This window comes from Terrapene carolina, unplaced genomic scaffold, assembly GCF_002925995.2.
Source record: "Terrapene carolina triunguis isolate 2854851 unplaced genomic scaffold, T_m_triunguis-2.0 Scaffold68, whole genome shotgun sequence".
Classification (NCBI taxonomy): Eukaryota; Metazoa; Chordata; order Testudines; family Emydidae; genus Terrapene; species Terrapene triunguis.
Window position 1 is genome coordinate 49,137,913 of NW_020664419.1, and position 26,666 is coordinate 49,164,578.

The 26,666-nt window shown below is 42.6% G+C and overlaps 1 protein-coding gene across 4 annotated transcripts in view; it reads right to left on the reverse strand.

The window, feature by feature from the left end:
- PRICKLE1 (prickle planar cell polarity protein 1) overlaps positions 1-26,666 on the reverse strand; it is a 115,085-nt gene that overhangs the window by 19,605 nt on the left and 68,814 nt on the right. The window contains exon 1 of one of the 4 annotated variants that reach the window (XM_024201207.2): positions 3,191-3,236. The exons of the other annotated variants lie outside the window; for them this stretch is intronic. The gene's annotated coding sequence lies outside the window, so the exon portion shown is untranslated. Of the gene's footprint in view, positions 1-3,190; positions 3,237-26,666 lie in introns of those variants that run through there. 4 annotated transcript variants of the gene reach the window in all.

Below are 26,666 nucleotides of genomic sequence, written 5' to 3' on the forward strand. Positions count from 1 at the left end.
GAGTGTACTAAGGTTTGACCTCTGTTCAGTCTATAATTCCTCCAACATTAATCGTTAGACTGTCCACTTCCAGGAACTGTCAGTCATCTGTGATCCTATATAAACTACAAGTTACCACAAACTACAAGAGTTACTTGAGAAATCCCTTATCTTCCACTTACTTCCATTTCATAAGCTCCAGGGAGCCAAATCAGTTCTACAAGCACAGATGCAAACATTTTAAAACGCCTATGTAAACTTCCCTTTTCTTTCCAACACACCACTCTGAGAATATGCGAGGCCTCCTTCCTTAACAGTCATTTCAAAACTTGCCCATAACAATGAAATCGGCCCACTGGGCAAGAATTTAACAAGTTTCTGACCATTTTGAAGAGGTCCTTAACATATGTAAAGTCAGGCAAGCCTGATGAAGAGAGCTATTTTGTGTCACTCCATGAGACAGAGAAAGGAACAATGCCAGGTAAAAGTCTGTGTACTTAAATCAAACAGGATAGTGGAAGGTGTCAAAAGTGAGCCACTATTAATAGTTCTACACTAGCAAAATTCAAAGCAGCCCCATGAATAGTATTATACAAATGTGACAAATAATTTATGTAGGATTTAATACAAAAAAATCCCTTCATTATATACATCACTAAACTGAAGCAAGAGGAAAGAATTTCAAAGTAGTAGAGTCAATGCTTTCATGTGCAAGACTGAAAGGTGTACTATGGCATCACAATAAATCTGTTTATTGTATATATTTGCATAATTACAAATAAAGAAATTAAGAACTCTTTAATAGCTATATAATCTGTCTAAAATCATTCATTAGATATCAGTACCTAGGGACTATGGCCAATTGTAGACTGTAAATGCTGCCTTACAGACAAAGGTGACACTATCAAATACTACATTTATGTATAGATTTGTATTTACAGTTGCTGTAGTATTTGAGAGTCATATGAAGTCTCTGCATTTATCAAGTGCTGGTGGACAAAAAGCAATGTAAGGTAGAATGTCAATTTTTTTTTAAATGTTACCCAAGAACAATTTCTCTCTCACAGGGCACAGTTAAGGAGTTTAGTTGCACATATGGTTCTGCACACAACTGAACAATGGGCCCTATTGTAAAGCTTAAAATTTTAAAATACACAAACATGTTGCTGTAAATAGTTTGGTGAAATGAATAGCTCAATGGTAAAACTCTTGAGTAGTTTCTCCCTCTCCAGTGCCAAGTACAGATGAGGAAAATGTTAGTATTTATTAGAGGGCAGAGATACCAGAGGCTTATGGCTTTAAGTGTAGAGTCTATTTAGAAAAGATTTAGCTCTGGTCAGACAATAGTGTTTGTTATACAGACATGCTTGGCTAGCAGCCAGTGTTGATTCCATCTTTGACAATAAACATTCAAAAAGGGAGGAACCACCAACATAGCTGTTGCTTTTACTTCACTCTGCATTTTTAAAAGGTGTAGCCTTTCCTCCAGTTTGAAATAAACTGGCTTTTGCGGCTTCCCTCCCCCATTTGACTTCAAAGGCTGGCAGGCAGTTTCCTCTGCAGAACTGTGAATTTAACCGTGAACACCTAGGTCATATTTCCTTTTTCCTACTCCTAACTGTTCTTTGCTTTCCTAGGGAAATCATTATCAAAGATAATTTATTATACTGTATCTCTGGGTCAAAGGCATAAATGCCTCTTGTTCTGAATGAAACTATGTAGCATTTTTGTAAAGATGTCTAGTGTTGGACAGGTCACAACATTAATCAGACATGCACTCCTTTCTCCTAAAGCTTGGCATAGACGCATATTCTCCAGTAGTAAAGTATCAAATATGAAATTATATGAGGCTGATCACTTCTAAAACTTTTGTTTAAAATCAACAATACACTAGCTAACTAGATACGGCTTCATGATTATCCAATTATGTACAGCATTCAACTATTTGTATGGAGGGTGGAAGCATCAACTACTGTGGAACATTCACAGTTACTTGTTTGTTACATTTTCCACAGCATTGTCAACTTTACAGGCTATTGCATATGAGATAGTAATGAAGTAGTTAGCAGACAGTTAATGCTTCCTACAAAAATTAAATTTGAATGAGACAGACTATATCCACAGGGTGCTAAGAGGAGTCAATCTTGTCTGAAAGGCATTGTTATTGTCAAGGGCAAACACATTCAGAAAAGGAAAGGCATGAGTCATAACTGGGCCCCTCAAGGTCTGCCTTTTGTTTCAGTCAGGTGGAAGACTGGTGTGGATTGCTTTTGGGTGACTGTTTTCTTCTTAGCAATCTAGTTTTATTCAACTGCAACCATTTTCCCACATCTCCAACCTGTATCTATACTTCATTTTATGAGGTGAAAAAGATTGCTTTAAAATTATCTATTCATGGTATAGAGCCAATCATTCAAAAATAAATTTGTTGGTGGAAAGGGGTCAGATAAATGAACTGTGTTCATAAATGGAAAATACTAAACCTCTTTTACATGGGAAATAGGATGCAATTTCATGCATGAAGTTAAGCTACTTATTGCTACTGGTTGGGTAACATTAAGACAAATCAACATTTTTAGTCATGAATTCTAAAATGAGAATATCCAATCTCGTATGTCAGGGCATACATAAACTGCAACATGGAACAGGAAGAAACTTTTCCTCTTCCATGAAAACACCATGGCATAGTTGATTAATAATGATCAGGCATACACAAGGATATGAAACTTGATGGACCAATGGTCTGGTCCATTAAATCAAATCTTATCACAAATGAACAGCATTAGAAATCACTGATGAAAAATATGTGATCTCTATTACAAAAAATAGGTGAATATTGCTTCACAAGACATGCAGACAGGCATTAAAATTCCCTTTGCAGTTTGAGAGGAACTTTCTCTATTTAAACTCTAGTAGAGTGACTAACTTGATCAATCTTTTAATTCTGTATCACCATTCTAAATCCAATGGAAGCACATAAATCTCTTAAAAAGACATATGCCTGAGAGAAACATTACAGATTCATTCAATGCTGGGTAACAGGTATGGTGGTGATGGCATGGCCAGAAACGGCAAGGAGGACCAGTATTGTCTGTAGTGACATCATTATAAATGGCAGACCCAGATACCCAATGGACCCCCAATATGATACCTATGAGAAGAAAAATAAAATATTCATCTGCCATCTATGTCTAGTTATCACAACACCTACCTGATAACCAGCCCCAAGTCTGGTAGGATAGGTGCTGCTCTGCTCAGTTCTTCTCCCTTTGCTCCCCTGTCATTGGCTCTACTTGTTCTGCATGGGTGGACCACTGCACCTGTACAGAATCACTCTGAAGTCAAGGGGATTCCATAGAGGGGTACACCTGCACAGAGTTGTGAGACCTGGCCATTACTGGGAGGGGGGAATTGCAATATCTCTGGTATATCAGCCAGTCAACTTCCCATGCCTCAATCCAAGTTCATTTTCATGAAGTAATTCTATTAGTAATAACCACCACAATTTTTTAAACTGTTTTTTTATAAAGTCACAATAAACTTTTTAAATTAAAAAGTCAAGTGTGGCATATATTCATTCAGACTTCATCAATTTCAGTGTTTTTATTTGTTGAGTTGAATAATCTCCCTCTGGTGGCCAACTGAACCTCTCTACCAATTCCATTCATCATTAATTAAAAATGGAAACAGCGGAAATACATTTATTCTCCCTCACCTCCCCCCCCCCATGCATTATTTTTGCTGTTGAATATTAACAATCTATATCTTTTTTATCCCTTTTTCTTGGAAACTTCTATGGACAACTAGAAAACTAATACGGCATAAACTCTCTGAGGCAGGGATTGTCACTCACTATGGGTAGGTCAACACTGAAAAAAGCTACAGCAGAACACCTGAGAGATGTAGGGCTTGTCTATACTTACAACGCTGCAATGGCGCAGCTGAAGACACTACATGCACTGATGGGAGAGCTTCTCCCCTTAGTGTAGGTACTCCACTTCCCTGAGGGCAGGTCTACACTACAAACTTGTACCAGTGCAGCTGCGCCACTGTAGCGCTTCTGGTGAAGACACGAAATCAATGGGAAAGAGTGCTCCTGTCGGCTAATAACTCCACCTCCGTGAGAGGTGGTAGCTATGTCAGCGGGAGATCTCCTACCAACACAGTGCTGTCTACGGGGGTGTGTGTGTGTGTGTGTGTTAAGGTCGCTATAACTACATCACTCAGGGTGTGGATTTTCCACACCCCTGAGAAACGTAATTATACCAACATAAGTTTGTAGTGTAGACCAGGGCATAGGTATGGTTATGTAAGTTTCCAGTGTAGAGTAGCCCGAAGTGTTTGTACAGTGCTTTGCACAATGAGATATTGATCTCCTCTGGGGTCGTTTTGCACTACTGTAATACAAATAATTAAATAATCACAGATATCAAATTAATGAAACCTCCTAACCCAAAGCCTCATTGAAGTTAGTGAAAAGCCTCACATTGACTTCATTAGGCTTTGAATCAGGCCCCAGTCATGCAAAGCTAAATGCACATTTTGCTTTGGGAGGTAGCATGGTCTAATAAACATGGCACCAGACTGGGAGTCAAGAGTCCTGAATTCCATTCCTGGGTCAGGCATAGATCTGCTGTATGGCCTCAAGGCATTTCACCTCTTTTTACTTATTTCTTTAGTACGTAGAGGCCCCAGACAAAATCAATAACCCATTGCACTGGGCATTGTACAAACACATAGTAAGAGACAGTCCCTGCCCTGAAGAGCTTACAATCTAAACAGACAGGGAGACAAAAGGTGGGAAGGGAACAGGCAACAAAGGCTGAAGGTCATATAGCTGGTCAGCAGCAAAGCCAGGAATATAACCCAGGTCTACTGAGTTCTAGGCCTCTGTGTGTATGTCTACACTGCAGCTGGGAATGAGCTTCCCAGCCCGGGAACTCATGCTAGCAGGGCTCAACCCAGCACACTAAGGGCTTATCTACACTTAAAACTCTGCAGCAGTGCAACTGCACCACTGCAGCTGCGCTGCTGTAGCGCTTCAGTGAAGACGCTACCTACATTGTTGGGAGGGATTTTCCAGTCAGTGTTCATGATCCACCTTCCTGAGAGGCAGTAGCTAGGTCAATGGGAGAATTCTCCTATCAACCTAGCACTGTCTACACTGGGGGTTAGGTCAGTTTAAGTGCACCACTCAAGGGTGTGGATTTTTCACCCCCCTGAACAATGTAGTTGTACCAGGCCTCAGAATAGCAGCGTAGATGTTGCTGCTTGGTAAGCAGCTTGGGCTCTCAAGCCCAACTAACCCTAGCCCTGGGGTCTGAGTTTGGATGGCTAGCCTTTGTCTCTGCCGAAGCCATAATGCCCATGCTGCTATTTTTAGCATGCTATCTTGAGCCACACTAGCACAAGTCTGTCTCTCTGGTCTAGGAAGTTCATACCCAGCTGCAATATAGACATGTTTCTCCTCCCACCCTTTGTCTTAATTTCTAAATTCTCTGGAACAGGCAGTGTATCAATAGGTGCTTGTAAAATTTTTAGAACACTGGAGCCTCAATCTCAGTTGGGGCCTCTAGGCAGTACTGTAATATATATCATTTATACACATGAATACTGTGCTACTCACATGCACAAAATCAAGCCAGTGCATAATGTTTGCAGGACATAGGCCTAAATAAGTGGGGGAGTGTTTCTACTGAAACACTGTTTAAAACATTGAGTTAATAAACCAATAAACCCCTGCCCCAGAAAAAAAGAAACAAACGCCCTATAAACTGAGGCTATGTCTACACTAACACTTTTGTACGGTATAACTTAAGTCGCTCAAGGGAGTAAAAAAACCACACCCTGTCAGTGACATAAGTTACACCGACAGAAGTGCCAGTGTGGACAGTGCTATGTTGGCGGGAGACACTCTCCCATTAACATAGTTACCATCGCTCGTTGGGGGTGGTTTAATTATTTCAATGGGAGAGAGTTCTCCTTTCAAAATAGAGCCGTACAGCTGTGCTGCTGTAAGCACTCTAGTGTAAACATGGCCTTATGGAAGAAAAGATGTGGCTGTTAAATATTTAACATTCCTCACCCCTATAGTAAGGGCTTAGACAGACCACAACACACACCTGAGATCTCCAATGAAATCATGGAAGACCACATGAGAATTCCTGTCATGTCTAAAAAGTAAGAGAATTAAAACCCAACAAGAAGCTGGAAGACAACTTTTATATATTTAAAAAAAAAATTAAAAGCCAGGAACAAAAACCTCTTAGGACTTCTTTTTAAATCTTTTAATTCTGGAGATTCTCTCTCTTCAGCTGACTGGTTCATTGCTCCTTGCTCCAAACCACTGCCCCTTCAGCATCCATTTCACCTCAGCCTCACTCTACCTGCTCTCCATGTTCCTCTCCCTATATAACTTCCCTCCCTCCTTTCAATATCTTCCTCTTTTTTTCTTAGTCTTTGTATTTAGCTCATCTCTTCCTACCAAAATCCTATGTCAAAAGCACAAATATTGTGAAACTAACATATTTCCAAGCCATCACAATATTCACACTGCTTGTTTATCTCTTCAATATACTCCATTCTGTGTGTCTTGCCTGTTTAGACTAAACTCTTCAGGGAAGGGACTTTTGGGTTGGGGGTAGGGGGAAAAGGTGTGTTAAATACCATGCGGCCCCAATCTCAGTGTGTCTCTAAGTGCTACCATAATACAAATAAATATCAAAGTAATGTTGGCACAAAACCTGAATTTTCTCCTTTTGCAGGTCACCTTTCATCTTTTAAATGCTTTATATTAAACCTACTTCACATGTCTAGAGCCAACTGAAATACACCTTAAACACCTTTTATTAAATCTAGTCAAATTCTATTAATATTTTCACACCCAAATCTATTTCTGTTATCCAAGGTTATGTGTATTAAGAAAAAAACTTTACCACATGTCTTTGTACCATTAAACTGTATATGCTACAGGAGATAAAAGGTTAGCATAAAAACCAATGGGCACAATTCTGCAGAGTATTTTGCTTGAGTAAAGATTGCAAAATTTGAGTGAATGTTTTTAAAATTGTATAAAAATGTCTTGGTTTTAAGCTGAACATTGTTTAGCCGATTGTTTGGCAGAGAAACTTTTGCATTTCAATAATGTGAAAAATTAGTTTGGACTAAAACTTCTCAGTGGCGGTGAAGACCATTTTCTGCAAAGCTAATTTAACACTGTTGATAGCCAGGGCACACTGAGGTGCTTCATCTCACTCCCACCCTCCTTTAAACAAAAGTTTGGCTTCCACAGAGAACGGCCAAAAACTGCAGATACCATAAAGTTATGGAATTTTTGCACATTTTCCTGTGCTTGTGCTCTACAATCAGATCAAAGGGAAGAGGAATATATATATATATATATATTTTTTAAAGTAAATACAAGCTTCTAGAACACATTTAGGGCTATTCAGCATTCCTTGCTCTGTCAAAACTATTGATTTCAACAGAAGTTGTCTGACTAACATGTGACAATACAATCTTGACACATGTTCCATGTTCCTAGAATCTGACTAAAATCAGTTCCATCAACTCAGTCACTTTTTTTTATTGGGAACCAAGAAAGTGAGCAATGTGGAGAAGGGACATAACCTCACTACCCATTGCCACGGGAACATATGTGTTCTAAAACAAGTCTTTGGTGAGAAGGAAAGTGTAAACAATTTTTATTTATCACAATCAAGTTGTTTAGGCTTAAGATACAAGTCACCTCAAAATTATATTGTCTCTTTAAAGGGCCTTTTAAGTTTCCAATTCAACAAACAATCCTGGGTAAAGCTAATTCTTCAAATGACTGGATGGCTCAGGCAGTTTGTAATAGGATATGTAACCTTTCACCTTAGGGTGTTAACACAAATTCATACTAGGATGGTAGTAAAGGAGAGTTGCTACCATGTGATTTCTGTGCTGTGGCCTGTAAGAAATTAGCAGTGCCAGTTCAGTTTCATAGTCAACAATTAACCACGTCACAGAACATCACTAATGATGACACTAGTACTTGCTTGTTGGCTGTCTCAGAACACACCCAGGACTGAATAACGAAAGAGAATGAATTAACCTCTCAGTTTGGGTGATGGCATAACTTGCACTAAACTTTACTGGTTCTTTGGATATAAGAGGACTTCACTCTACAAGACTGTTATTCTGCTACCTTCTACAATCACTGAATTCACTCCAACAGTTGTTTTAATTATATGAAACAAGATCCAATCCTACAAATTTAACTTAGGGCATAACTATAAAAAGTTGGGAATGTGCAATAGGGTGACTAATAGCTTGAATACACATCTTATGTGCCTAAGAATGCTTCCATTTAAGTCTATAGCAAAATTCTCATTGACCTTCATGAGAGCAGGATCAGGCTGTATGTTACAAACCACATCAACTATGAAATTTGACAGAACCCCATACATCCAAAACATTGTATATTATTTCTGATTCTATGAAAAAAGCCATCATACCTTAAACTCTTTATTTGTAAATCAAACCTTGGGTCTAAGGGTGTCTCTAAACTAGAAACGCTACAGTGGCACAACTGCAGTGCTGTCACGTAGACACTTACAGCGATAGAAAGGGCTCTTCCATTGGTGCAGTAAATCCACCTCTTCAACCGGTGGCAGCTAGGTCAACAGAAGAATTCTTATGTTGACCTAGACATGTCTACACCAGAGCTTAGGTTGGCTTAATTACATCGCACAGGGTAGGACATTTTTCACAGCCCTGAGTGATGTAGTTAAGCTGACCTAACTTTGTAGTGTAGAAAAAGCAGTGTAGTTTAGGAGGTCTGAGCATAGGAAAGGTAGCCAGGTTATATAATCCTGGCTATTGGAGCATGTGCAAGGTAATACTGCACGGAGGACACCATTTTGTAGAGCACATATTTCTGTACATGGTCTGCAGAGGTGCACAAAATTAGCATCTGGCCCACAGCACAGAAAAGGCTGGACCACCCTGGGCTACATCATAAATGCTAGAGCTGCCTGCACAACACCAGTCTCCCCTTCATCCTGGATACTGCAAAAGCTTGTCTACACAGTCTCAGGTCTATGCCATGGGAGGAGAAGGATACTAAGAGTTAGTCACAAGTCACTTGGTCTCTGTTGTCTCTTCTGTAGAGCCTTCCCACCACCAGTAGCAGGTTTACAATGGCTCCGAGCCCACACTGAGTAGGCCGATCCGTCTAACCCATCCACACAGCCAGGTCTGGCTCCTCACCTGGGGCAGTCAAGAGCCCAGGTCTTGCTGTGTGAGTGGCTACCAGCCAGCAGGTCCCCTTGCCTGTAAGGCGCTTGCCGCCCAGCAGCCAGGCTCTGCCCCATGTGGCTGGGTAGGGCTGCTGGCCGTGGGGCCAGTGGCTGCAGCCAGCCCAGGCTGGGTCTTGGGGGACACATTCCAGGGGTCTGCCCTGCTCCCCAGAATGGTTCCAGCTCCGATCAGTCTCTGCAGCCCCCTGGGACTGGTGCAGAGGTCGGGCCAGTCTCGGCTAGTGGAGGGGGGGCAGCATGGAGGGCTCGGCCAGGGCCCGCCCAGTAAGTGGGTCCCATGGGAGCTCAGCCTGGCAGGCCCCGCTCCAGCCTGGCTGATCGTGCTGCTCCTGAGGGGCAGACCGGCACTGGCCACACTGCCGGCTCAGCCTGGCAGACAGTCACCTCCCACTGGGGCCGGTGAGTGCAGCCGGAGGAGGGGGAGCAGGGTGCAGGGGAGTGGGTCTCTAGGGGGGGATCTTTGGGTGGGCATTGAGCACTGAGGGGTGGGGTACATTTGTGTGTTTTGAGGTGCTGGGCATAGGGAGTTTGGGGGGGGCACTGGGCAGTGGTGGAAGTCTGTGTGTGTTGGGGCACTGGGCAATCTGTGTTGGGCACTGTGCAGTTGTGGTGGGGGGACTCTGTGGGGGGCACTGGGCAGGGAGGGTTGTATGTAGGGCGCTGTGCAGTTGTGCTGGGGAGTTTGTGGGGGGTCTCTGGGCAAGAGGGTGTTGGGCATAGGTGTTGGTGGAGAGTCTGTGGAGGGGCACTGGGCTGGGAGGCAGTGTGATGCGGTGCGCCGCACGGGCCCCGCCCCCACGGTGAAGGGGTGCGCTGGCAGCCAGGGCCAGTGTGAGTGGTGGCTGCTGGTTTGTAACGAGTGCCCTCACGCAGGGCTGGGCGGAGCGGTGCCACCCCCACCATGCTATGTCCCATTGCCCCTTCCTGGTGCCTCGCTCCGGGGACCGGCCCCTCCTGACCCCCGCGCCAGGTCTCATTGCTCACATGGGGGCCCACAAATATGTTTGATGCTGGGCCCAAAAAAGGTTAATCTAGCCCTGTCCACCACCAGGGTTCCTGGGGGCTATAGTCAGAGGAGTCCCTGAAAGTGTGAGGGCAAGAGGGCCTGCCAGAGCCTCTGGATGGATGGCTGTAGCTTCTGGAGGCCCACATAGATCCCTGGGGATCTGCCAGGTTTGGAAACCAGCAGGCTTGATAGGCTTTGCTATGTGGTGGAGCAAGAGGATGATGCAGGGAGGTTTTCCTCAAGAGAGTCCTCACAGAGATTTCTTCTAGAGCCCCATCATGAGGTGTTCTCCCTCCCATGGGAATAAGTTGGGCCTCTAAGTGTATGTTTACACTGAAGTTAGAAATGTGACTGCAGTTCAGATAGGTATACCTGCGCAAGCTTTAATCTACCTAGCACAATTAAAATAGCATGAAGATGTGGCAGCAATGATCCTGACACAGACTAGCAACACAAGTACATACATAGGATTCTGATCAGATTTGTACGTTCCCCTACGGGATCCACACCACGCATCTTCGGTGCTATTTTTAGTTAGCACTAGTACTGGTATGCCTACCTGAGCTACAGTCACATCGGTGATTGTGGTGTAGACATACCCTGAGTATAGCTTCTTCTGAAAAGTTACCGAGGGCCATATTTACAAAGGCATTTAGACTTTAATGGTAGTTAGGTTCCTAACTTGCTTCGGGATTTGTAAATCCCAGTAGGTGCCTAGCTGCAGTTTTAGGCACCTCAGCATATAATTTTATAAATCTGGCCCCTGTCCTTTTCTACACTAACAATTTCCCCACTGTTAGTCTAGCACAGTGGTTTTCAACTTCTTTCACTTGAAATTGCAGACCCTTAAAACATTTCAAATGGAGGTGCAGACCCCTTTGGAAATCTTAACATAATCTGCAGATCCGCAGGGGTCCGCAGATCACAGGTTGAAAACCACTGATCTAGCACAAGTGCAGTTCTACTGGTGGGGGAGTGCTAGTGTAGGTAGGGTACAGGTAATTTTAACAACTGTATCCTAAACTGTATCTTTGTCTATACTAGCACTTCCCCATTGCCACCATCAGCAAAGCTAGACCAGTAGGATGAAAAGTGCTGAAAATTCCCAGTACGGACATGTCCTTTAACTCTCAGTTTTCACCATCTGCATCCCTGCAGAGTGTCACTCATCTGGAGTGACAGCCACACATTTGGTTCTGCTGTCACTCTCACTCAGGCCAAATGAAGTATCTTTAATTCCAGGGCTACAGGGAGAGATCAATATTTCCCTTCCGTTCTTCCCTCCCTTAGTGACTCCTGTGGAATAATCAAGACTTCCCCCTTTCTCTCTTCTCTGCCCATAAATAATTGGGGAGCATTCATTATTTATTATGGTAGTGCTTATGGCCAACCAAGATGGGGCTCCATTGTGCTAGACACTAGGACTATGTGTACATTAGCACTTTTGTTGGTAAAACCACAGGCCTGACTGACATAACTTACACCGACAGAAGCACCGGTGTGGAAAGCACTATGTTGGCAGGAGACAGAACAGCATCACAATCCACAATCCTGAGATACCTGTGGAGTGAGGCAGACAGAACCAGAGATATTGGATAAATTCAAAGAGAGAAAGGACTGATCGGGAGACTAGACCATTGTGGGAAGAGAGCCAATGTACGAGGGGCAGGTAGAAGAGAAAGGATTAGGTGATAGGCAAAGAAACAATGGTGAAAATAAAATACAGATGGGAGAGAGACCAGGAGAGAAAAAAAGGAGGAAAGAAAAAAATGCAGGTACAAATAGGGAAGATAGTTTTGTGCTACCACAAAGGACTGTGAAGGTCAGACTTGAAGACACCAGTATCCATATGGTGCCTCCTGGATTCTATTTCTCTGCTCTGAAATATTAGCATTAGTTTATTAACAGATAAGCTAAATCAGAAAATAATCTTGCTCACTTATTGTGCTTACATCCACAGAACCATCGCTGATAGAGCTATAGAGAATGTGGCAGCTATGCAGATGTATAGGTAGAATGCTTCTTGATACAATCATGCTTGAATTTGAACACATTACAACTAGCACAGGCAAGTGTGGACTGGGCCTCAACATGGCATCAAATACCTCTGTTCTGAAATATATGTACAAAGGATAGCTGCCTTAAAAGTTGTTTTTGAAGTTTAAATTATTCCTTTCATTTACTATATATCTAGTGCAGTATCGGTACAGATGTTAGACCATGATTCTGCTCTGAAGTAACAAGGAAAGAAATTAAAATGTTATAGAGCATTTTGTTAGTGGATTTGGCCAGACTTTGCTTCTGAGCTGACAGGACTCTTAAAGCATCTTTATAGTAATTGCTAACCCCTAAAGATTTTGATTAAGATTGTAACCTGATTTTTAACATTATTGACTCCACACATGGCTGATGTCCACACACAACATGAATAACTGAGTGAGTATACTACTGTGTAGGCCTTGATCACGAACAGCTGTGCCACGACTGACTTGTTTCTAACCAGATTCTAACACAATTGTTTGGTTCTGAGGTTTGTTTGCTTGGTTGGTTGTGTAGATGGACTGTATAATAAAGTGCATCAGCATTGTAACGTGCTTTGCCTGTGGCACCACAATGCTTTGCCTGTGGCACCAGCAGAAGCAGTGTGAACACAGTTGTGCAACATGGAAGATTGTGGACAGGTCAACACGAAGACACCATTGTTTGCTTATCTATGTACTTTTAACTTCTCTATTATGCCAGAGAAAAGTCTGCTTTGTGGATGCGATGAATCATGTTAGCTTTATGCATGTCAAATGCTTGGTTACAGAAATTCTGCTCTTAGCCTTGTCTACATGAGACAATTGAATCAATATAGCCAAATTGGTATAGAAACTGATTTAGTTAACCATCAGTGCAACTTCCTTCAGATAAAATCAGTACGACACTCTTAAACCAAAACTAGAGCATCTACACTAAATCATTTTCTCAACCAATTTTAATTAGATCAGGACAATTTTCTTGTGTAAATAATGACTCAATTACACTTAGGCACTCCTGTTACAGACCACGTAGCTGAATAGGCGCATCTGAGGCCAGAATTTAAAGACAATGTAGTTACGATGAGAACAGAGTTTGACCTGGAAGATCTCTATTACTGATGATACACAAGTCAGAAAGAAGACAACCTGATTTTAAATTCTAGGCTGGGATGCAGGGATGGCAGTTACAATCATCTTTTTGCTTAAAGTGGGCAAATTTACTCTGGCGGTCAATGAGACCCAACAATCATGGAACTCTCCTGCTTTCACAGAGTCATTTTTCAGAGACCCACATGCTAAGATTATATATAAAGTGCACCAAGCTCCAACATAACTCATAAGAAGAGACAACAGTTTAGGAGAACTGTTAATTTGGTTTGCAATGTAGGTGAGGTAATATCTTTTATTGGACCAATTTCTGTAGGTGAGAGAGACAAGCTGTGTAAGCTCAAAAGCTTGTCTCTCTCACCAACAGAAGTTGGTCCAATAAAAGATATTACCTAACCTACTTTATCTCTCCCTTATCCTGATACTGACACGGCTACGACAACACTGCATCCACTTTGGTTTACTAAATTCATCTCACATGCCATCCTGAAGGCAAACAGTGATGTAATGTTGACATTAATAAATTGCTGGTCTATATGGATAAAGATACATTATACTTTGTTAACTTTCTTTTGTATAGCAAAGTAGTGGGGGTGGGGTGAGAGGTGGGAGATACCAACAGATTTATGAGCTGTCAAGACCCAGTGCTGGTCAACTCTACCAAAATGCATCACAAAAAAGAGATACTGTTTCAATCTTTGCAAAGGAAGATCAATTAGTCTACCATATATTATAGGCACCTAAGTCGGAAGACAGTCCACTTCCTGTTGAATAACAACAAAACATCTCTCTCAAAGCCAGACATTATTTCCACTTCAGTAGAATCTCACTACTCTGTTTACTAGGCTTGCTTACATGGCAGGCCAGGCCATGCTCCCTCTATCAAAACTATTTCTGTAGTTCTCAGCTTTTCTAAAGTTTCCTTTTCTACTTATACAGAAACGTCATATGCGAGACAGGAACTGGAAGAAATCCTGTTTCCAGAAACATATGTTATCATCCATCAGAGATGTAACATATCATTCAAATCTGATTTTGTTTTACTACAGTTTTTATGCTTTTACGTTGTGGGTTTAAAAAAAAAGAATTTTTTTAAAAATGGCAATGGGTTTAGTCAATTTCTTCAAATTCAGCTGAGGCTTATCCATCAAAGGTAGAAATGGGAAAAGGCTCCCTTACTAAGGCCTTGTCTACACTACAGAGTTTTGTCGACAAAAGTTATGTCGACACTCAAAAAGTGCTATAATAAAAATTGATATTGCATGTTCACACTCCCTCCCTCTGTCAGCAGAGCATGTCTACACTTGGGGAACTATCATTGACTGTGTGAGCAGTGCACTGTGGGTACCTATCCCATAGTTCACCTCAACACCTTCTGCTGCTAGGTCTTGTGGGAAGGCGGAGTGGATCACGGCGCATCTTGGGACCAGGCTCAATGTTCCATGGTGCATTGCTTTCTGTCCCAGCATTCCATGGGTTTACAGCTTTCTTTCTCAGCATTTTTCAATGGCCCTTGTTTGTGAGAAGGGATGGATCTCGCACTGCTCTCCTACGCTCTGTTAACTGTCATGAAGACATCGTGGATGGCAGTGCAGGTAATTGCGAAGTTCCTAACTGAAGAAGACTCCCAGTTGCCTGACATACTGTGTGATATGGATAGGAGCAACTGTAGATTGCTTTTGGCATTCACAGAACAGCTGCAGAGGGTGGACCATTGTTTCTGGGCTCGGGAAACAAGCACTGAATTGTGGGATGCAGGTGTGGGATGATGAGCAGTGGCTACAGAACTTTCGGATGTGAAAAGCCACCTTCCTGCAACTGTGTGCGGAGCTCACCCCAGCACTGTGGCACAAGGACACCAGAATGAGAGCTGCCCCATTGGTAGAGAAGCGTGTCGCAATCAGTGTGTGGAAGCTGGCAACGCCAGACTGCTACAGGTCGGTCATGAATCAATTTGGAGTGGAGAAGTCTACCATTGGGGTTGCGTTAATACAGGGCAATTAATCGCATCCTGCTACGAAGGACTGTGACTCTGGGAAATGTGTGTGAAATAGTGGATGGCTTTGCAGAAATGGGTTTCCCTAACTATGGAGGGACGATAGATGGCACACATATTCCAATTTTGGCACCAGACCATCTTGCGACGGAGTACATCAATAGGAAGGGGTACTTCTCATGGTGTTGCAGGCATTTGTGGATCACCATGGGTGTTTCTCTGACATCAACGTGGGATGGTCTGGGAAGGTGCATGATGCATGCATCTTCAGGAACAGCGGCCTGTATAAAGCTACAAGTGGGGACTTTCTTTTCAGACCAGAAGCTTACAGTGGGGGATGCTGAAATGCCCATAGTGATCCTGGGAGACCTGGCATACCCCTTACAGCCATGGCTCATGAAATCTTACACAGGAACTTGGACAGCAGTAAGGAGTAAGTGCCAAAGGACAGTGGAATGTGCCTTTGGTGGATTAAAGGCGTGCTGGCGATGCCTTTATGGCAGATTAGACCACAATGAGGATAATATTCCCATGATCATAGCAGCATGTTGTACGTTGTATAATATTTGTGAAGCTAAGACTGAAAGGTTTGCTCAAGGGTGGAATGTTGAGGCAGACTGCTTGGCTACTGATTTTGAGCAGCCAGATACAGGGCTATTAGTAGGGCCCAGAGGAGGGCATTTCGAATCAGGGAGGCTTTGCAGCAACACTTTGAAAATGTGAACCAGTAATGTATATCTCTGTATTAGTGCTACAATCTTGCATTACATGTAGTTTTCCTAGGTAGAAATGGTGACGTTTGGGACCTTACATTCCAATAAGCAAATGATTAAACTGTCTGTGTATGTATTGGTAGTGCCTGCTATCTCAATTTGTAGGAAACAAATAAAGATGAGTTACCATTCAAAAACTTTACTTTTATTGCACAACAAACAAACACACACACACACACACACACACACACACACACACACACACACACAAAGATGCTTGGTGGGAAAGGAGGTACCAGGGAAGAGCAGACTTTCAGAGATGTATGTGGGTCCAGCAATCCTTTTGAAAGTTGTCCAAGGAGGAGGAGTGAAGGGGAAACCGAGAAGTCCCGGAAAGTGGAAAGGAATGTGCGGGTGGAGTTTGCGGGGGCATGGAAAAGAGTTCTGAATGTGCTTCAGGGGAGGGTGGGCATGCTTCTGCTCAGTCTGCAGCATTATTAAGGACTTCAGCATCTGCGTTTGCTCCTCCATGACTTTAATCATCCGCTCAGTAGCATCCTTAACAAACTCCTGATTTTCTTTTCAGTCCTGCCTTTTGACTTCCCTCCACTCCTCGTGTTCCCTTTTCTCTGCATTGGAGAAGTGTAGTACCTCCCGGAACATGTCTTCTTTGCTCCATCTTGGGCACTTTCTTATCTGGCGGAGATGCTTGGCCAGTGTGTGTGGGGTGTTCCGGAAGGCCACATATACCGAAGCAGAGGGACCAATGCACAGAAGCGTGATTGTTACGTTCATGCACAGCATTGAAACATTTCAGTAAAATACACCTTTTGTAACATAACAATCACTTTCTTACTGGCCCTTGGCAAGCACACATCTCTGTGACACCCAAAGCATGGTGAGTGTTGACTTGGGGCAGGAGCACTCTACAACTCTGCAAGGGTTGTGGTGCAGCTGACTAGAGGAAAAACATCTAAAATTCTCCCACACTTTTGCACAGGCGGGGGTCATTGTAGCAGATATCTCACTGCTGAGGGTAAGCAAGGAAGCGAGTGTACATCTACTACATGCTTGTGGCTTCCGCCCTGGTCCCTATGCTGGTCCCTGCACAAGTGATTACCGAATGGTGCAGGAAAGTTTCCTACAATGGGGGAAGGAACAAGGCAACTCTTCCAAGACCTTCGGCAGAGGATTACCTAGTACCTCCAGGAAACTTTCCTAGAGATCTCTCTGGAGGATTCCCGTAAGATCTCGGCGTGCATCAACACCCTGTTCCACCGTACTGATTAGTACACAGGGAAATATCCAGCACACAGAAACACAGCCAGCCTTGTACATTTCTACACCCTGAACCCACCTCTGCACTACACAAACCACAGCCACTTACCAGGCGTCTCCTCTCCTGCTTCTTGCCCGCTGAAGAGCAATTGCTGAGACTGGCTAGACACCTCCAGAGTGGTGAATAGTTCCTTGCCGCTTGCCCCACCAGGCGACCCTGCCGGGAGCTCCACATCATCATCTATCTCCAACTGTTCGTTAATGACTTTGTCCTCAAGATTAGGCCCTCTTTCCGCCACCTCCAGGCCCACCAAAGTATCCCAGGGACTCTTGGTGGTAGAGGTGGGGTCGCCACCGAGGATAGCATTCAGACCGGCAGGTCTTAGGTGCAGCACCGGAGCGATGGTTTGCCTCCCTCGCCTTATGGTACACCTGCCTCAGCTCCTTTATCTTCGCTCCGAACTGTAGCATGTCCCGATCATACCCTTTTCGTACAAGCCTCGAGAAATCTGCCCGTAGGTATCAAAATTCCTACAGCTCAAGCACTGCTGGGACCGAACAGCCTCCTCTCCCCATAAACTGAGCAGATCCATTAGCTCTGCAGTGGTCCAAGTGGGAAAGCATTTGCTGCGATAACCCGCCAGGGTCACCTGGAAAAATGCAATGAAACCTCTCCATGCCGAGCAAACAGGAAATGGAATTTCAAAAATTCACAAGGCTTCTAAGAGAGAGGGGCAATTGGTTGTTTACCTGGCTGCAGGCAGGTGGGTTCAAATTGCTGATCAGAGTGGTCACAGTGGGCATTGTGGGACACCTTCTGGAGGCCAATTAAAGTAATAAAATCAAGCGTGGTGTCTACATTGGCACTTTGTCAACAACAAAATTGCGCAAAAAGCCTTATGTCTCTCGTTGGAGTGGTTTTATTTTGTCGCCAAAAGTCACATTACAGTGTGTATGCAATCCAGTCTTTTGTCGACAAAAGCTTCCTTTTGTTAACAAAACTTTGTAGCGTAGACAAGGCCTAAAAGAATCCACTGTAAACATTACTCTACAACCTGGTACCTTGCCCCAAAATGCAGTCATATTAGTTCCCAATAACACTTATAAAGAGAGACATTACTTTAATGTCACCCCCACTCCAAAAAACAAACAACAGCCACCACCCACATATATGGGCATTTAAGAAAAGTTTTAAATCATGTTTATGAAGACAAACTTCAGCTTGATATCATTGTTATGCATTTTTCAAGATAGTTTTGAGCTGCTAAACAAGATTCAATGTGAAAGTGTTGATTTATTTTGTGTTTGTATTTTCCTTCCTGAGATCATAGAAGATTAGGATTGGAAGAGACCTCAGGAGGTCATCTAGTCCAACCCCCTGCTCAAAGCAGGACCAACACCAACTAAATCATCCCAGCCAGGGCTTTGTCAAGCTGGGCCTTAAAAACCTCTAAGGATGGAGATTCCACCACCTCCCTAGGTAACCCATTCCAGTGCTTCACTACCCTCTTAGTGAAATAGTGTTTCCTAATAGCCAACCTAGACCTCCCCCACTGCAACTTGAGACCATTGCTCCTTGTTCTGTCATCTGCCACCACGGAGAACAGCCTCTCCTCGTAAGTCATCTGCCCCAGCCCCCTGATCATTTTCGTTGCCCTCCACTGGACTCTCTCCAATTTGTGCATATCCTTTCTGTAGTGGGGGCCCCAAAACTGGACGCAATACTCCAGATGTGGCCTCACCAGTGCCAAATAGAGGGGAATAATCACTTCCCTCGATCTGCTGGCAATGCTCCTACTAATGTAGCCCAATATGCCCAGTTAGCCTTCTTGGCAACAAGGGCACACTGCTGACTCATATCCAGCTTTTCATCTACTGTAATCCCCAGGTCCTTTTCTGCAGAACTGCTGCTTAGCCAGTCGTTCCCAGTCTGTAGCTGTGCATGGGATTCTTCCTTCCTAAGTGCAGGACTCTGCACTTGTCTTTGCTGAACCTTGTCAGATTTCTTTTGGCCCAATCTTCCAATTTGTCTAGGTCACTCTGGACCCTATCCCTACCCTCCAGCGTATCTACCTCTCCCCACAGCTTAGTGTCATCTGTGAACTTTCTGAGGGCGCAATCCATCCCATCATCCAGATCATTAATAAAGATGTTGAACAAAACCGGCCCCAGAACCGACCCCTGGGGCACTTCGCTTGTTACCGGCTGCCAACTAGACATCGAGCCGTTCATCACTACCCATTGAGCCCGACAATCTATCCAGCTTTCTATCCACCTTCTAGTCCATTCATCCAATCCATACTTTTTTAACTTGCTGGCAAGAATACTGTGGGAGACTGTATCAAAAGCTTTGCTAAGGTCAAGATACATCACATCCACTGCTTTTCCCATCTCCACCGAGCCAGTTATCTCATCATAGAAGGCAATCAGGTTGGTCAGGCATGACTTGCCCTTGGTGAATGGCTGAGATGGATGGGACTCAGCCAGTTTCCCCTGTGGTTAGACTGGCTTTCCACTTTACTGAATGAAGAATGCTGATGGAGTTACTTCATCATAGAATTTCCTCTTATTTAATCCCAGATTCCCAGTCCCTAAGCAAAATATGTAAGTAAAAATCTTTTACAAAAATAGTTATTTTTATTTTTTACTTGGCTGGAAGAACATCTTGTCTGTGTGCGTTACTGAAATGGTACTGGGGCCAAATCAATAGCATAATAAATATTGATTTGTACTGCTACTTAGGGGACCCTTACTCCTCAGCCCAGATGGAACTTTTAGTCTAACGGGGGCAGGGAAGAAGATTTAACTAGCACTGCCCAGATGCCTCCTGAGTATTTTGTGAGCACAAGTATGAGGAAAGGAGAAAGATTGGCCAAGAATTTACAGATTGTTCGCTTTTGCCAAACAACCCAAGGATCACCACCAAAACCAACAGAATTTCTGCCTCAGAGTAAACATACTTCTTCTCTTCCCCTCCATTCTAGTTGAAATTCAAGGTCAGATGGGCAAAGGAGTCTATTCTCAAAAGTGTTATCCCTACTTGAAGTACTTATTTATATGTTTATATGATATACAATAAATCAAGTGAAAGTCAATTTAAACACACTGATCACTATAACATGTTTTATCATATCAACAATATACCCAAACATTTAAAAAATTGAGAGTAATTCTAAAATCAAGCCTAATAGCCTTTAATTTTTCAAAATATAACTTACTAAATTTAAGGCCTGAGTCTTCAATGGCATGCATACATACTTCACTAATGTGAATGTTTACAGAATTACATGAACATATGTGCTGTGTGCAGAATTGGGGCCTTAGATTACACGGTATATTACTATGTTTGAGGATTTTATATGTAGCCAGATTAAATATAAATATAATGTATTTTCATTATCCATGGTTAAATATAATTCAACCATTGAGAATTGTTTTAAACCCTAAACTTGTAATCTTGGCATGAGTGACCATCATACAATCATACATTTATTCACGAGTCCTATTAGCTCTATTCAACTGCTGAAAAAAGAGCTGTTTGAGATGTCTAACATCTGTTATTTAACTAGTTGCCTCTTAGCTTTCAGCTACTCCACCAGGATCGGACAACATGTCCTGACTTCTCTCATTCACCAGTTACACATTAGGATGGATTCCTTTGGATTCTTTTGAATGGGTAGCAATGAAGTAGTAACACACTGCTTTAAAAATATAATGCAATTTACTCGAAGTAAGCAAGTGCTGATGCCTTATATTGAACTACTTCTAAGCAGACTGTATTCCATATTTTATATACTGTAACTCAATACTAGGTATTCATTAGTAGTGCCTACAGTTTGAAATGGCAATGCTCATTCAGTTTCAAAGGGGTTATTTTTAGCTTCTCCATTTTTTCAAAACATGTTTTTAAATATTTTAGGCTGAATTTGGTAGGTTCACTTAACCCAGGATTAATTTTTTTTAAAGAAAGTTTCTCACTATACTTTTTTGCAAACTCAGTTCTGAATAGCTATAGCACAGTGGTTCTCAAACTTTTGTTCTGGTGACCCCTTTCACATATCAAGCCTCGGTGTGCGACCTCCCTTATAAATTAAAAACACTTTTTTACAAATTTAACACTTATTATAAATGCTGGAGGCAAAGTGGGGTTTGGGGTAGAGGCTGACAGCTCGCGAAGGAGTAATGGTCTCAAGTTTGGGGAGGTTTAGGTTGGATATTAGGAAAAACTTTTTCACTAGGAGGGTGGTGAAGCACTGGAATGGGTTACCTAGGGAGGTGGTGGAATCCCCTTCCTTAGAGGTTTTTAAGGTAAGGCTTGACAAAGCCATGGCTGGGATGATTTAGTTGGGGATTGGTCCTGCTTTGAGCAGGGGGTTGGACTAGATGACCTCCTGAGGTCCCTTCCAACCCTGATATTCTATGATTCTATGACCCCCCCATGTAATAAACTTGTGACCCCGAGGGGTCCCGACTCCCAGTTTGAGAACCCCTGCTATAGCATCTAGCCATTTGAGATGGAAAATTTCAAGTTTCTAAGGAGATAGTCCTAGGCCACAGATGCAACTTTCATAAGTCTGGTAAAAATGTTCAATTTATCGAAGTTATAAGGTTTAAAAGAAACCTTATGCATGCAGACTGTAATGCAATCTTAGTGGCCTACTAACATTCTGTTGGTTCTGCACATGCATGTGTACTTAAGGAAAAATTTGTAGGCAGTCCTCTCTTGCCTCCATCCCTCCCACTAAAGAGACCTGGTGAACTATTAAGGAGACAGAATAGTCCCAGATGAGATGGATTAAGCACGCAGAGAGTAGGTGAGGCCAAAGGTTCACAGTAGCCACATCACATGGCTCTGCAGTTTTTCACATTCAGATCATCTTCACATATGGCTCTCTCTCTTTCTCTCACATACCCACACCCACCCTACATCTCTGGTCCATTAAGTCAGTGGTTCTCAACTTTTCCAGACTACTGTACCCCTTTCAGGAGACTCATTTGTCTTGCATACCCCCAACTTTCACCTCACTTTAAAACTACTTGCTTACAAAATCAGACATAAAAACACAAAAGTGTCACAACACACTATTACTGAAAAATTGCTTACATTCTCGTTTTTACCATATATTTATAAAATAAATCAACTGGAATATAAATATTGTACTTACATTTCAGTGTATAGTATATCGAGCAGTATAAACAATCATTGTCTGTATGAAATTTCAGTCTGTACTGACTTCACTAGTGCTTTTTATGTAGCCTGTTGTAAAACTAGGCAAATATCTAGATGAGTTGATGTACCTCCTGGAAGACCTCTGCATACCCCCAGCGGTACGCGTACTCCTGGTTGAGAACCACTGCATTAAGCCATCACCTTCCCTTCATTCATTTTCCCACCTAGGACTTCTTCCATGATACACATAAGCAGAAAGTCAGTGATAATTATGGAATCTGTACACAGCCAATCTGACCATAGCTCTGCATTTTTGTTCCAAATACCACAGCACAAGAGCCCTCCTCTTCCAAAAGTATCCTGTGAAGGCTGATGAGGGCTCCAGGAACTATTTGAACCAATCAAACGACAGACTTTTCTGACAGCATGAGGGAGAGTGGGAAAAAACAGCTGAGGAGAGGCAGCCTTGAGTTTGAGAAGTTGATTAAGGAGGCTCAAGGAACAGCCAGAGTACGGAAAACTCAAGGAAAAGATCAGGAAGCAAGAGTGGAGACCCTTATCAGAACAGAGAACTACCTAATCCTGTCCTCCTTAGATGGACCTGGATCCCCATCTCATACAGAAGATGGAAATGGTGAGAAATGAGGGTAACAGCAGTTTAAGAGAAGCCCCACAATTTAATCCATATATAGAGACTGATCCTACAGGGATCTTGTTTTGAGCACTGTTGTCCATGGCAATGTGCCCACCTCTCCCCCCCCCCCCCACTGTAAACAAGCTGGCCAAGGTTAATGCAGTTGGGATAGAGGGTTCTCCCCACTCACTCAGTGCTCAGTGTGTGTTAGGAATAAATGATTACATAACAGGGAGGGCTGTCTGTTCAGAAAGGGGGAAGCCAGTTTGTGAGGGATTTTACAGTATTAATTCATTTGTATTGCAGTGGTTTTATTCATCCTACAAGGGCAAAAAATCATTTTATCCTGACCTAGATTACCCCTTCGTTGGCTGTACAACCCCAAACTGCTTCTCAGTTCCTTGTCACTTTCTTGCCTCAACCAACCTTGTTCTTGGCTGGATTTACTGCTTTAAAAAACCACACCCCAAACCGTGAGACTAGCTGCAGTCAGTTTGTAATATGCAGCCATTTGATAGTGCTGTGGGCAGGGCCGGCTCCAGCATTTCTGCCGCCCCAAGCAAAAAAAAAAAAAAAAAAAACCCCGCCCCCGGCGGCGGCAGTTCAGCGGCAGGTCCTTCACTCCTAGAGGGAGTGAGGGACCTGCCGCCCCCGAATTGCCGCAGGTGCCGCCCCTCTCCCTTGGCCGCCCCAAGCACCTGCTTGTTAAGCTGGTGCCTGGAGCCGGCCCTGGCTGTGGGTTCAAGAACAGACATCTGCTGTGTATGAAGTAACTAATTAGATATTCAATATGTTCGAGGACAGGTTTTCAATAGGGATGAGGGGATGTTTGTGGCCAGATGCTGGTTTATTTGAGCTAATACATGCAGAACCAAATAATTTAAGAGATGAATGGGGCATTAGCCATGAAACCAGGAGGGTGCGCTGAAGGAACAACGCTTCATTCATTCATGGGAAGGATTCTAGAGATTATGGTCACAGGAAAGGTAAAGATGGAGGTACCAACTGGCAGAACTCATGTGCCCTAACAAAAATATTTGTAATTAATCATCATGATGACTATCTAATTGCCCAGGGCAATTATGGACAGACTGCATCCACCTCTCCATAGTAATTTCTAATGTTTCTCACTCTGACCTACAGGAGGCAGTGGAGCTATGGGTTTGTACTGAAAAAAGATTAGAGGAGATGGGAAGAATTGGCCATGTTTGCTGATGCTCCTGGTTATAGATGTCCACCACTGGACAGTAATGAAGAAGTAGTTATTCCAAGGTGCTGGAAGGCACTGTGTCAATGATGGTTAAGGCACTCCCATTCCTGATGTGGATGAGAATGTGGTATTAATGCAAGGAGGCTGTCTTGAGGGGATGAGCTAAATGGACAAAGGTAACAGAGAAACTTCCATGTAGTCACATCCTTGGTAGAGACTGGGAAGTTGAGGACCGTGTGTGTTTGGGTTTTTTTTTCTATTTGTTTTTTAAAGGAGAGGTGGGTAAGTTATTGCTGTTAGACTATAGAAAAAAATCTTGTCTTGGCAAGATGGAGGAGGAGGAATAGAAGAGCTGTGGGGAAAGGAGAGACTACAGGCTTTCTATCCCTATGCGCCATAATTCTGAGATGTTTGCCCTTAGCTGCAGCTTTTCTCCATTATAATATGTGAGAGAGCCTTGTGGCAAATGTTACTTAATCTATTAAAGAACATAAGCACTTAAAAGTTGCAGCTTCACATAAAGGTTTACAGGAGCCGTAACAGTGGCACAAGCAGTTTAATCAGATCCAGTATGTCTGATTACTGTTAATTATTCATAGTTTCCAAGAGTAGAATAAAACTAGTTTGCATTTTTTCCTGATCATTAGTTCCGTTTATATAAATGTTATGAGGCTAGTTCCTTTTCCATTAATGTGAATTAAGTGATGTCCTGCTGGGTTCAGGAGCACTCAGACATGCCGACTGCAGAACAGCTGCTCTCCTCTTTTGGTACTGAATGTTGATTAGCGTCATAGCACACGACACACTGCAGGGCATATCATGTGTCACGCTATGACATGCAATATTTAATGAGAACTCAAAGCAGATCCTGTCATTTTGACAGCCATCCTCTCCTGCACAGCTGGGAGACAACAAAAGCGCATGGCCTATATTGGCAAAGGCTAAGGAAGAATTTGTGACCCTCTTGAACAGAGTGTGATATAGCTTTCTGAGGCAACACTGGCTACCTGATGGTAAAGAGAGATGTATTCTTAATTATCAAGAATAGTAAAAACCACAACAAGCCATTGAATTGTATGACAATTTTTCCAAACATGATGCTAGTATTATTCTTTTACTGATCTCTTATTGTGCCTTATGTTGCAGCAATAACATTTATACTATGAAATCTACAACAGAGAATGTATATTTGAAAGATACAAAGACTATCAAACCAGACAGTATGATATCAGCTTAGAATGATGGACTAAGCACTAGGAATACAGTTTTCCTCTTGGCTCTGGCTCTACCAATGACTCGCTATATAGCCTTGAGAAGGTCACTTAACTCCTCAGTTTCTCCAGCTATACAATGGAGATAATAGATTTACCTACATACAGAGTGTTGTGAGGACCAATTAATTGTTAAACAGTGCCTTGGTGATCTCGTAAAGAAATATGAAAGTACTTTTTATATTATAACCATAATATGAATAGGGTAGACACACACTTTGCTTACTACTCTGGCTTAGTTACTCAAAAGAAACAAGAAAACACTCCTCTCTGCTGTGGTGAGGGGAAGAGATTACACTAAAATGCTCAAAATTATGGAGAAAGAATTTTCACATGCCTTGTATTACAAAAGGCTAACAGTGCAAACACAACAGGGTCCTGTGGCACCTTTAAGACTAACAGATGTATTGGAGAATAAGCTTTCGTGGGTGAATGCCCACTTCATCGGATGCATGCAAACACAATATTTAAAACAAACAAACAAATATTAATCCTTCTTATTCCTCTCCTCTTAATAAATAGATGAGACTAAGAACTGACAACTTTTATTTTACAGATGTTTGCTCTGGATGTTTGGGGCCTGATTAGTAAATACCGTTCAGTATGCATATACATCAGCTAGAAGATACACTAGGACATGTGTACAACAGAACAATCTATTTTACCACAAATATTATATTTAATCCCCACTGCTACTACACATTGGAAATATCCCTAAAAGTTTTTGTTTCTTTTTTGTTTGTTTGTTTTTTAAACAGAGCTAAGGCCCAGATCCGCAAAAGGACTTGGTGTCTGATGCCCACTTTAGTTATCCATTGGGATCCTCAAAAAACTCTTCTACCACCACTTAACTCTGGAGGTACCTAAAATCCCTCAATACCTAAATTTTCACAGTAAAAGTCTCCTAGGTGCCTATGTTTCTGTTGCTATGCATGCACAGGACACCTCAGTGTAGGTACCCAGGCACCTATCTCATAGA